The sequence below is a fragment of the Lathyrus oleraceus genome, chromosome 1 (assembly GCF_024323335.1).
Source record: "Lathyrus oleraceus cultivar Zhongwan6 chromosome 1, CAAS_Psat_ZW6_1.0, whole genome shotgun sequence".
In the NCBI taxonomy this organism is placed as follows: Eukaryota; Viridiplantae; Streptophyta; class Magnoliopsida; order Fabales; family Fabaceae; genus Lathyrus; species Lathyrus oleraceus.
In genome coordinates this window covers 74,768,847-74,781,837 of record NC_066579.1, presented here as the reverse complement: position 1 = coordinate 74,781,837, position 12,991 = coordinate 74,768,847, and the positions used below count along the sequence as shown (strand labels likewise).

The 12,991-nt window shown below is 40.1% G+C and overlaps 1 pseudogene; it reads left to right on the top strand.

The window, feature by feature from the left end:
* The first annotated feature begins 6,349 nt into the window (after window positions 1-6,349).
* LOC127092208 (histone-lysine N-methyltransferase ATXR2-like) lies at window positions 6,350-7,709 on the top strand (annotated as a pseudogene).
* Window positions 7,710-12,991: the final 5,282 nt, after the last annotated feature.

The window sequence follows — 12,991 nt, the reverse complement described above, 5'->3', positions numbered from 1 at the left end:
TATGAGACATGCAGATCTTGTTTAATTGGAAAGATGACAAAATCTCCATTCACAGGAAAAGGTGAAAGAGCTAATGATCTTTTGGCCCTCATACATACTGATGTATGTGGACCACTGAACATACCAGCCAGAGGAGGTTTTCAGTACTTCATCACATTTACTGATGATTTCAGTAGATATGGTTATGTGTATTTAATGAAACACAAATCAGAGTCCTTTGAAAAGTTCAAGGAATTCAAGAATGAAGTACAAAACCAACTGGGTAAGAATATTAAAACTCTTCGATCAGATCGAGGTGGTGAGTATTTAAGCCTAGAGTTTGATGATCATCTGAAAGAGTGTGGGATCCTATCCCAACTCACTCCTCCTGGAACACCCCAATGGAATGGTGTGTCTGAGAGAAGAAATCGAACCCTGTTGGACATGGTCCGATCCATGATGAGTCAAGCCGATCTTCCAAACTCCTTTTGGGGACATGCGCTGTTGACCGCAGCTTACACACTTAACCGTGTTCCATCCAAAAAGGTTGATAAGACACCATATGAGATATGGAGTGGTGAGAAACCACATATGTCTTACATGAAAATTTGGGGTTGCGAAGTTTATGTGAAACGACAAATTTCAACTAAGCTTGAGCCCAAATCTGACAAATGCTTATTTGTGGGATATCCTAAAGAAACAAGAGGATATTACTTCTACAATCCTTCTGAGGGCAAAGTGTTTGTCGCTCGAACTGGAGTTTTCCTAGAAAAGGATTTTATTTCCAAAGGAACCAGTGGGAGGAAAGTAGAGCTTGAAGAAATTCAAGAATCACAAAGCATCGATACACCTATGGAGGAATTAGAGCAGGAAATACAAATGGTTGTGGAAGAGCAACCTGCTCAAGTAGAACAAGACCAACGTAGGTCAGGCAGGATACGTCACCTACCTGAGAGATATGGATATCTCATAACAGATCAAGGTGATGTATTACTCATGGATCAAGATGAGCCTGTGACCTACCAAGAGGCCATAACTGGTCCCGAGTCTGAGAAGTGGCTAGAGGCCATGAAATCCGAAATAGATTCCATGTACACGAACCAAGTTTGGAACTTGGTAGAGCCTCCTGTAGGAGTTAATCCTATAGGATGCAAGTGGGTCTTCAAAAAGAAGACTGACATGGATGGTAAGGTACATACCTATAAGGCAAGACTGGTTGCAAAAGGATATAAACAAATTCATGGTGTTGACTATGATGAAACCTTTTCACCAGTTGCAATGCTTAAATCTGTTCGAATTTTACTTGCTATCGCTGCATATCATGATTATGAAATATGGCAGATGGATGTCAAAACTGCTTTCCTTAATGGGAATCTTCCTGAGGATGTGTACATGACACAGCCTGAAGGATTTGACATACCAGAAGAAGCCCATAAGATATGTAAGCTACAAAGATCAATCTATGGATTGAAGCAAGCTTCCAGAAGCTGGAATCTTCGTTTCGATGAAACGGTAAAACAATATGGATTCATCAAGAACGAAGATGAGCCTTGTGTCTACAAGAAGGTTAGTGGGAGCATGATCGTGTTCCTGGTGTTATATGTAGATGACATATTACTCATTGGAAACGATGTCCCTACCCTGCAACAAGTAAAGACTTGGTTGGGGAAATGCTTTTCTATGAAGGACCTAGGTGAAGCAGCCTATATATTAGGAATCAGAATCTATAGAGATAGATCACAAAAACTGCTTGGCCTAAGTCAGAGTACATACATAGACAAAGTGCTGAGACTCTTTAACATGCATGATTCCAAGAAAGGATTCATACCTATGCAACATGGCCTGTGTCTATCAAAAACACAATCCCCTTCAACTAAAGAAGAAAGGGAACGCATGAATAAGATTCCATATGCATCTGCAATAGGATCTATCATGTATGCCATGTTATGTACTCGACCAGATGTCTCGTATGCTTTAAGTGCAACGAGTAGGTACCAATCTGATCCTGGTGATGCCCATTGGGTAGCTGTTAAGAATATCCTTAAGTACTTGAGAAGGACTAAGGAATCATTCTTGATATATGGAGGTCAGGAAGAGTTGGCTGTAATTGGTTACACTGATGCTAGCTTCCAGACAGATAAGGATGACTTTAGATCGCAATCTGGTTATGTGTTTTGCTTGAACGGTGACGCTGTGAGCTGGAAAAGTTCGAAGCAAGATACAGTTGCTGATTCTACAACTGAGGCCAAGTATATTGTTGCCTTAAGTGCAGCAAAGGAAGCTGTTTGGATCAATAAACTTGGCATAGTCCCTAGCATTGTGGATCCCATTGGCCTCTATTATGATAACAATGGTGTTATCGCACAAGCTAAGGAGCCTAGATCTCACCAACGATCCAAACACATACTTAGGCGTTATGCGAAAATATGTAAAGTACCTACACTTGACAATGTTGCTAACCCACTGACAAAGCCTATTGCGCAGCAGAAGCATGATGGCCATACTAGATCAATGGGCATACGGGGTATGCCTGATTGGCTCTAGTGCTAGTGGGAGATTGTTGGTGTAAGCCCTAGAGGCCAATATTTTTGGTACTTGTATCGAATTATTTATTAATAATAAAAGGCATTTTCTTTATTATGGTTGATTAATAAAGTCCCTAGAATAGATAGTCCGTTTAATGTATTAAGTGTGACTTAATCATGAGAACACATTAAACATAAGGGCACTGTTCTTAAAGTATCCGTAGTCGAGCTTTAATGTGAAGTGGGATAACATTAAAGCATTAAGACTATTATGTTTGTAGACTGATGATCACATCTCATGGATCATGGATAAAGAGTTATCAAGTCTTAAACATAGGTATGAATATTAGGAGTAATATTTATACCGGATTGACCCGCTATGAGAATACTATATAGAAAGTTATGCAAAGTGTCATAAGTTATTCTCATGGTGATAATAGTGTATACCACTCTTCGACCTGAAACCACTATGGATCCTAGATGTAGAGTCGAGTGCTTTATTGCTGATCCAACGTTGTCCGTAACTGGATAACCATAAAGACAGTTGATGGGTACTCCACGAAGCATGCTGAGGGACATGAGTGTCCTAGATGGAATTTGCCAATCCTGCGTAACAGGATAAATGTCTATGGGCCCAATATTGAACTGGACAAGGGTGACACGGTATATACCTTGTGTTCAATATAGACATAAGGGCAAAGGGGTAATTATACACATAATTATTATCACAGGAGGTTTTGTCAGATCACATGACATTTTCGTGACTTGGGTAGCAGTGATGTGTTGCTAGATACCGCTCACTGTTTATTATGTTAAATGTGTGATTTAATATAATTGCCAACGTCGCGAAAACCTATAGGGTCACACACAAAGGACGGATTGATGAGAGATAGAATAATTAAGGAACATCGTAAGGTACGGTGCACTTAAGTGGAAACGAAATATGGTAAGGTACCAAATACTTAAGTGATTTTGGCATATTATGAGATATGGGCAAAATACACTTAAGTGGGCTTTTTGGCTTGAAGCCCACACAAGTGGTTCTATAAATAGAACCCCTTGGGTAGAAGCATTGTTACTCCATTCAGACAGAAATTCAAGTAGAGACTTGGAATTTTGTTTCCCTCTTTCTCTCACTCAAAGCCTTCATTCATAACAGCTAGCACTGCGATTGAAGGAATCCGTTCGTGTGGACTGAGTAGAGACGTTGTCATCGTTCAACGTTCGTGATCGCCCCGTGGATCTGTATCAAAGGTTTTGATCATTATCAGAGATCTGCACCAAAGGTTTGAATCGCCACAAGAGGTAACGATTCTATCACTGATCATGCCCATTCGTAAGGATCACTAAATGGAGAAAATTTTAAATTCCGCTGCGCCTTGGATGGCAATTCTCCAACATAAATTACCATCCCTTGGCTCGTTCCATGCGAAGGGCGCTTGAAGGTAAGTTAAAACTTGAGTTTGTTGTTGGCACCATTACTCCTATCACCGATACTTTTGATCCCTTGTATCATGCACGGAACCATTGCAATATGTTAATGCATTCATGGATTACTACTTTAGTATCCAAATCAATTGCACAGTTCACTGTGTGTCGCGCCGCAAAAAATACCTGAGTGCATTGCACGCTAGAAGATACAACAGAGGCGCCACCTGTTGAGAATGTATCAAGTGTGAGTAGTATGGGTAATAGTCCCATATTGGTTGGAAATGTAGATACTTGAACATTTATAAGTGAGAGAATCCACCCACCTATCACCTTAAGGTTTTGGGTGAATATGTGGTGTGTCTCTCACAAAGGTATTTCTCTAAAAAGAAGAAGTCCCACAATGTTCAATGCTCCCTAGTGAAAAACTCCCCCAACAAATGGTATCAGAGTCTGGTTCGAGAAATGGACTGACTTACTTGTATCGAAAGTCAATGGAACCACAAGGGTGGTGAATAAGAAACGTTCCTTTGAAGAGTGTCAACAACGCCATTGTGGTGAATAAGAAACGTTTCATGCGGTATAAGAGTTTGTGGAAGTAAGAAGAACTTTTACTTGAGGGGGAGCATTGTAGACTCACACTTAAGGGGGAGTGTTGAGAATGTATCAATTATGAGTAGTATGGATAATAGTCCTACATTGGTTGGAAATGTGGAAACTTAAGCATTTATAAGTGAGAGAATCCATCCACCTATCACCTTAAGGTTTTGGGTGAATATGTGGTGTGTCTCTCACAAAGTTATTGCTCTAAAAAGAAGAAGTCCCACATTGTTCAATGCACCCTAGTGAAAAACTCCCCCAACACCACCAGACTTTATTATTCTCGAATGAAAGGGAAAATATGGATAAACTCCAGGGGAAGAGAAAAGAGTAAGAAAGTCGATTATGCAAGAGGAAGATATTAGCACCCCTCACATTTGTTGTACTAAACAGGAATCATTTTGATTTTTCTTTATGGGAATGGGTGTTATTATCTAAAGATTACTTGTAAAATGATAAAAGGGGAAAAACGTTTAATAACTAGTGTGCTCTCCAAGGATTCTAACCCTCGTGCCTACGTATCCTCATAGTGCAATAAGCAAATCAGAGTTCCGTAGTTCGTGGAACCAAAAAGGAAGAAAACAAATGGTGTATGTAGTGGTTGTCATACCCCGATTTTGGTCCTGAATTTTTTTGGCACTTGGCCTAAAGTTCATTTGCATACATTCATTCCCAAATCCATATTTTTGTTACACTTTGGTCATTGTCTAAGTTTTTTTTTTATCATGGTGCTTTTGATTATAAAATGGATTTTAATCATTTGACTTTTTAATTTTTCAATTTGATTTTAATTTCGAATTAAGTTTAATTCCAAATTTCAATTTAATCTTAATTGTTTATTTTACTAATGATTCAAACTCTAATTGATTTTAATTTCCAAATGAATGTTAGAGTTGATATCAAAGTAATTTTAATGAATTATAGATTAATTTGATTTTAATTTGGTTTTTTGCTGATTTGTTATTATTATTTAAATTGATATTTAGATTAGTCTTGGATTATTCCTAAAAATCCATATCCATTTTTATAATCAAATATCCAATAACCCAACTGGGTTACTGTGGTTAGTGCATTGCGAGTTGGTGCTTACACCTCCAATTTGGAAGAAGGCATGAAGATTCATGAATTGGCAGTGAAATATGGTATTTGAAATAAGATTGACTCTCTCTGCAACTTTGATCGACATGAGCATAGAAGATGTTAACAAGGTTTTCAAAGGAAGGGCATATAGAGATGTTGTTACTTGGAACTCAACAATTACAGGTACCAAAAATTAAGGATTATAATATGCATCTAATTACAAACAACCGTAAACTACAAATTTGAGGCACTAAAACTAATCACCGGCATTTTAAACTTTACAGTGCTGCTTGTTGTAATCACGTATCCCAGGTTTTGTTCCGGTACCTAATATCAGCAATCTCAAATTGCCACCCCTCCTTCACGTGCCATCGGTTCTGGGCCAAGTTTTGGCATGTCACCATCTGTTGGCTATCTCCCTCGCTGTCTTTGAAGCAGCCAGGCTTGCCAAGAGGAAACCTTTCTTCATTTCCAAATAAACCTGCAATATCACAGCAGTTCATATTTCGGTTACAAAGGCCACAACAGAAAATTGGAAAGAACATGACAACATCGAAAAAAAACTCACCGTAACCGCTGATAATTGTTTGGCTCCCCACAACAGAAACTTCAGTAACAGCTTGTAAGCGAAGCCCGTGTTCGAGAAATTGAAGAAGGTTGGTGTGACAGTGTTGGGATCTGTTGAAGAAATTCAAACCAAAATATTAAAGAGACAGGAGGCTACGACACACCAAGGGATGTATGCGCTTGGTGTGTTTGATAAGGAAGTTCAGACGCTTAAGGTTGTGCGAATTGGTGCTAATAAGATACTTAGATTGGAACCAAGAGTGAGAGGTTTGGAATATAAGGAGCCACTTCCGAGTGCGGCTCCGGTGGAAGAGATGAGTCAGGATCAGTGGAGAGCCAAAAGTAGATTGACTGATGCTGCTTTCGGAACAAAGAGACATAATGATATGCGTAATAAGTTTGATGAAATCAGAAAAGATGAAGAACCTGAAGCTAAAAAGAACCTGGATGAGAAAATGAAAAATGTTGAAGTAAAAGGAATTGCTCTTGCAAACACAGAAGCTCATGTCACTCGCTATATACCACCATATAATACTTCTGCAACGACACCTGAGGAGGCTTTACTTGAGAGAATTAAGGGCCAATGAGAGTCATGCTTGTGATGCAGGAACCTCTTCAAAGTCTGTTGAAAACTCTCATGAAATGGATTTGTCTGATGAAGAAGAGAGCACTTTGCAACGTTGTTCGGGTGGTTTAAAAAAATATAGTTCCTCTCCCTGAAGGAGTTGTGGAATCATTGATGAATGGTGAATTGAGATTGCCTTGCTCTGAGAAGTTCTCATTGCCTCCACCTGTTCCATGCCCTGGTGGACGTGGAGAAGCTTACTACTGCAGCATGTTGTGTGCAGGGGCTAACTGGGAATCCTCCAATTCTTTACTCTGTACTGGTGAGAGTTCTGATCCAAGGCGTAGATAGGCACTCCTTAAATTCATGAAACATGCTAATGAAACAAATGACATATTCCTCCTTGCTGCAAAGACAACTATAATTTCTATCTTCTTTTGGAAGCTTGGAGACCTATATCAATGGGATACAAAAAGAGGTGGTAGGAATGCATTGCATTACCAGATGATATCGATTCTCCCGATGAAGCGTCATTCAGGATGCAAATAAAAGAGTTGGCATATGAGTCTCTCCAACTTCTTGAAACAGCAATATTTGACAAGGAATGTGAGCCGTTATTCTCCCTTGAAATCTATGGACATATCATTGGCATGTTTGAACTAAATCATCTTGATTTGGTTGTTGCTTCTCCTGTGGAGATTTACTTTTTATACATTGATGAAATGACAAACCCTGATAAGGAAGAAGCTGAGAAAATTACACAACCAATTCTAGATGCTTTAGGTGAAGACTATTCTACTTGTTGCGAAGGAACTGCATTTTTTCCTTTGCAAAGCTGTATGAACCATTCCTGTTGTCCTAATGCCAAAGCTTTCAAAAGAGATGAGGATAGAGATGGCCAAGCAACAATAATTGCACTCCTGGTCCTGTTTTCTTGTGAAGGTCCAAAACCGAGTAAAACCTGAGCTGTGATCAAAACCGAAAATGCTTTTGGAATCTTCAATGTTTTACTGCAGTAACAAAACCCAAAGCAATTGGCAAGCGTTAGAATTCCAGAAAATATCCCAATTTGGAGTTAAGACAAAATTCAAGAAGAAATCTTGCGTTAAGAGTACCTTTTCGAATCTAGCATCAACAGGGTAATCCGAGTCTGAACATCAAAAAAGGTATTTTGCAGGATGCTCCTTTGAACACCAAATGCACCTTTGAAACCCTAAATCAGGAGATATAAATAGAGAGAGTGAATCAGTAAAAAAAAAGGACGAAAATCGGAGGCGGAAAGGAAAAACTTCAAAGCAAATCAAAACCGTAATCCTAAAGTAAAAGAAATCCAGCACTTGAAGAGGCGAAGAAAAAGGTTCGATTGTTACCTGAGCTATCGCCGTCATCGAAGGTCCGAAGGTGAGCTCCCTCTTTTGTTTCAGCCATGATCTCTGGTATGTTTGAGAGGGATTCGGTGAGGTCGCGATGAGGGAGGAGATTTCGTGAGAGAGACGAGAGGTTGAAAACGTAAGGCTAAGTTGAGAAAGAGAGATTCGTGAGATTTAGAGAGCGAATTTGGGAGATTGGGAGAGAACGAGGAGAAAGGCATCTGTTACTATTCCCATTTATTTTTCTTTAATTTGTTTTTAAACAGAGTAAGTTTTTGAAACCATTAAAATTTTGTTTAAACTTTTTAAGTAGGTAATAAATATTTCCTCCTTTTCAACTCATATTCCCTTTGAAAAATCCAACAGCCAAGCGGCTGGGTTTAATTAGGTTAGTCCAACAGTTTTCTTTTTTATTAGTTTTTTATTTTAATTCTGATTTTTAATCCATTTTAGTTTATTTATCCAATCTAGCATCAAAATAACAACTAGTCATAAATGGCCTAGTGGAGAGAGGGTAGTTTCATGATCTTAAGTGCAGAGGGTTCAATACTCATATGTAGCATTTTTTTTCCTTTAGCATTTTTTTTTCTTTTAGCATTTTATTTCTTTTAGCATTTTTTATGTTTATGTTTTATTATACTCATGGTTTCATTGTTATTTAACAACTCAAAATCTGTTTTTTTATTAATTTCATCATTCATTCAAAACCATTTTAAAACTATTAAAATCATATTCCTCGATTCAATGTCGAGCCCATTTTCACACTGTCATACGGTGAACTGACTTGGGGTGTTTTGCTTTTTATCGCAATGTCGCGGATAGCAAGAGTCGCCACCGACTTTTCTTTTATCCAATAAGGAAAGGTGGAAAAGAACAGGAAAGACCTCAATAGATTTTGGGTTCGGGAGGTACATTATACAAAGGGAAGATGTTAGCACCCTTTGTATCCATGGTTATCCATGGGCTCTTAACTGCTGGATCACTTATATTTTTGTCTGAAAAGTGTTCGTGAATTGTTTAAAAAAATGTTTCGAAAAGAGAGTTTAACTTTGTAATGATTCTCGTATGAATGTATACAAAGTATTTATCTCGTTTGATTTTGAAAACGGTTTAGAAAAATGTAACTTGGTAATGATTCTAGTATGAATGTATACCAAGTGGTGATTTTCTAGGATTTGCAAAGTGTGAGGGGTGTGAAAATGTTTTAGGTTATGATCCAGCAATTGAGAGTTATACCTTCCTAAGGTCGTCATGAACGTTTCCTATCCTTATGAGGGTAAAACTGTCCTTACTATTGAGAAGTAAGTAATTTTACCCTTTGGATGTTTAAGGGTCATCGTAGGGTCATCGATAGGTCATTGAAGGCAACAGTTGTAAGGATACCTTAGCATTCGAAGGGACGATCATCATTTAACCGTAGGCTACACCGAAGGGTCATCGAGGGACAAAATCGTATTTTCGAAGGCAACATCCGAGGGACCATGATTTATTTTATGATGATTCAATCGAAGGGTCTTTGCTAAGTGTATCCCTACATTCGCGGGACATGACCGTAATACCGTAATATCATAAGGCAAAAGAGAGGTCCAAGATCACATATTTAAAGGCCACATTTTAAAGTTAATTAGGTGATTATGATGAATCTCCACATTAAAATCCATACATTAAAAATAATACATTAAAATTAATACATTAAAATTAATTATTAAAATTAATTATTAAAATTAACACATTAAAATTAATTAAGCAATTTAGGGTGAGCCTCCACAAGGGTATCCCACAAATAAAGTGGAAGACCTAACGGCGGTCTTTTTTTCTGGGACATATGAACCTTTGCAAAATTCAACAAACGGGTTAGCATACCAAATCAGGGTGCAATCGAGGATTACACCGCAAAAGAAATCACAACACTAATAGGATCAGATAAACAATGCCTGGCTATGATGAAACATGAATGAAAAATCAGAACAGAAAAGTTGGCTACTGTCAGGTTCGCGCCTGCCTCGCCTAGCGAAGGCTTAGCGAAGACTCGCTGCATGCTCGCTTAGCGACGTGCTAGCGAGCGGCTGCGGATTCCGATTTTAATAACGATATAATGGCAGCAAGCTTCACACTTTATAGCATTCATTACAGAGATTATGTGGTTAGGCATTCAAGTGTTCATGCATACTTAAATTCATATGTAAAACTTAAGATAGTTTCATAAATTCAATCATGATATCATATGCAAATTAAGAACATAAGGTAGTAATAGCAATGTCAACCTGTTTGTAATCGAATTGTAACCTTGAGTTGGCCGATCGGATCGAATTGAGCGGAAGTGACCTAGCTGCCGCCGACTTTTCCTTCAGGGCTTCCTTTAGGGTTTTCCGTCTGTGAGCTCTAGGGTTTGCTTGCTAGAGTTCTCCTTTCCTCCTTTTTTCGTTCCCCTTTTCATTACTGAAGTGCTGGTATTTATAATGCCATTTTTCATGACCTAATGGGCTCAGAAGGAAGCCCGAAATTTTTTGTTGTCTGTCAGCTTCGCTAGGCGAGCTGGTAGCGAACGCGTAGCGAACGTTCGCTAGGCGAGCGTCTAGCGAACGTAACGTTCGCTAGGCGAGCGCGTAGCGAACAGGCCAGTTTGGGCCATTTTCTGGATTGGGCCATTCGTGAGCTGGGCCTTGGTTCTTTTAAAATCAGTGTCATAAAAATGAGTCGGAATGCCTTGAATAATGTCTTGAAATATTAATGGGCAAATTTTGGGGTATGACAGCTGCCCCTGTTCAATATTCTTGAACCGAGAGAGTTAGAATGGTGTGTACGCCATTCGTGGTCTGGAGGTGGAAGATTATTGAACACTAGAATGCCCCAAAAATTTGCTCTTGCTAATCACAGGTTAGTCTTGATGGAGATGGGCTTAAAAATGCCATCCAGAAAATTTGATGATGAGAGCTTCCAGATTGTGTCGTACGTTAGACGATGTCTGAAGACATGGATGTCATACCGGGTCATACGCTAGACCGTATAGTGAATCATCCATCATGCTGTTGACTTCGCTGGGGAGTCAGAGTATGCTATATACTGCTGGGGATAAGGGATCAGAATGGATCATATACTGGACCATATCTGAGTACCAGAGTGAGCTGTTCGTTAGACGGATGACTTTGATGGGGATGAAAGATCAGAACGGATCGCACGCTAGATCGTTTCTGAGTTGCAGAATGAGCCGTCCGTTAGGCTGAATCTGCTTGAAGAGGGAGTAGTCGTATACCGGACTACCATTCAGAAATGTACCTGTCCGAAGGTAGCATCTGAGTAAGGGAGTAGCCGTATACTAGACTACCATTCAGGAATGTACCTGTCCGAAGGTAGTACCTGAGCAAGGGAGTAGCCGTATACCCGACTACCATTCAGGAATGTACCTGTCCGAAGGTAGCACCTGAGCAAGGGAGTAGCCGTATACCCGACTACCATTCAGGAATGTACCTGTCCGAAGGTAGCACCTGAGCAAGGGAGTAGCCGTATACCCGACTACCATTCAGGAATGTACCTGTCCGAAGGTAGCACCTGAGCAAGGGAGTAGCCGTATACCCGACTACCATTCAGGAATGTACCTGTCCGAAGGTAGCACCTGAGCAAGGGAGTAGCCGTATACCCGACTACCATTCAGGAATGTACCTGTCCGAAGGTAACACCAGAGCAAGGGAGTAGCCGTATACCAGACTACCATTCAGGAATGTACCTGTCCGAAGGTAGTACCTGAGCAAGGGAGTAGCCGTATACCCGACTACCATTCAGGAATGTACCTGTCCGAAGGTAGCACCTGAGCAAGGGAGTAGCCGTATACCAGACTACCATTCAGGAATGTACCTGTCCGAAGGTAGCACCTGAGCAAGGGAGTAGCCGTATACCCGACTACCATTCAGGAATGTACCTGTCCGAAGGTAGCACCTGAGCAAGGGAGTAGCCGTATACCAGACTACCATTCAGGAATGTACCTGTCCGAAGGTAGCACCTGAGCAAGGGAGTAGCCGTATACCCGACTACCATTCAGGAATGTACCTGTCCGAAGGTAGCACCTGAGGAGATGAAGGTCTAACTTGGTCGTACATTAGACTGTATTTGAGCAGCATCTGGTCTAACTTGGTCGTACATTAGACTGTATTCGAGTTGAAGAAGGTCCGAATGGATCGTACGCTAGATCATATATGAGGTGTTGAAGGTCACATGTTGAGCTGAATCAGAGCGAAACGTACGTTAGGCTGTATCTGACAGTATTTGTATATGTTGTATTTGCAATAATTTACTGGGGATGGGCTTATAGATGCCATCGTTAGGAGGATGTCAGAATGAATGGTGACATGGAGTATATCTGAAGGATGTAGTTGAATCCTGAATGTAATTGATAAGGATGTCCGTCTGAATGGACCTTTGTCTTGATCGTATCAAGAGGGTAATTAACCTGAAAAATAAAGTTAGCTTCATGCCATGCCATGATGCATGAGATGCAAATGTTGTATATATGCTGGTGCTGTGAAATGATGTACTGAGTGAATTATGCGTCTGGAATAAATGAGAGCATTGTATGATGTAATGCCTATGATGCGGAATGAAAATTGTATGTAGGTATGTGATGCGAAATGATGCAATGAATGCACTATGCGTATGAAACGTTCTTCCAGGGAACTCTACTGGGGAGACAAGTCTCAGTCTGCTGGTCGGAGACATTGGTATTGATGACCCGGTCTCGGCTGGGGGATACTTGATTTCTGTCTGACGATGGAAACACTCAACAGAGTCTGGCTAGGGATGGAAGAGATGACCTTTCGGTATGGCGGTGCCGATTTCTTCTGGGGAATAATTGGCGTTGCCGGGGAATCGAATTAGCAACGGAC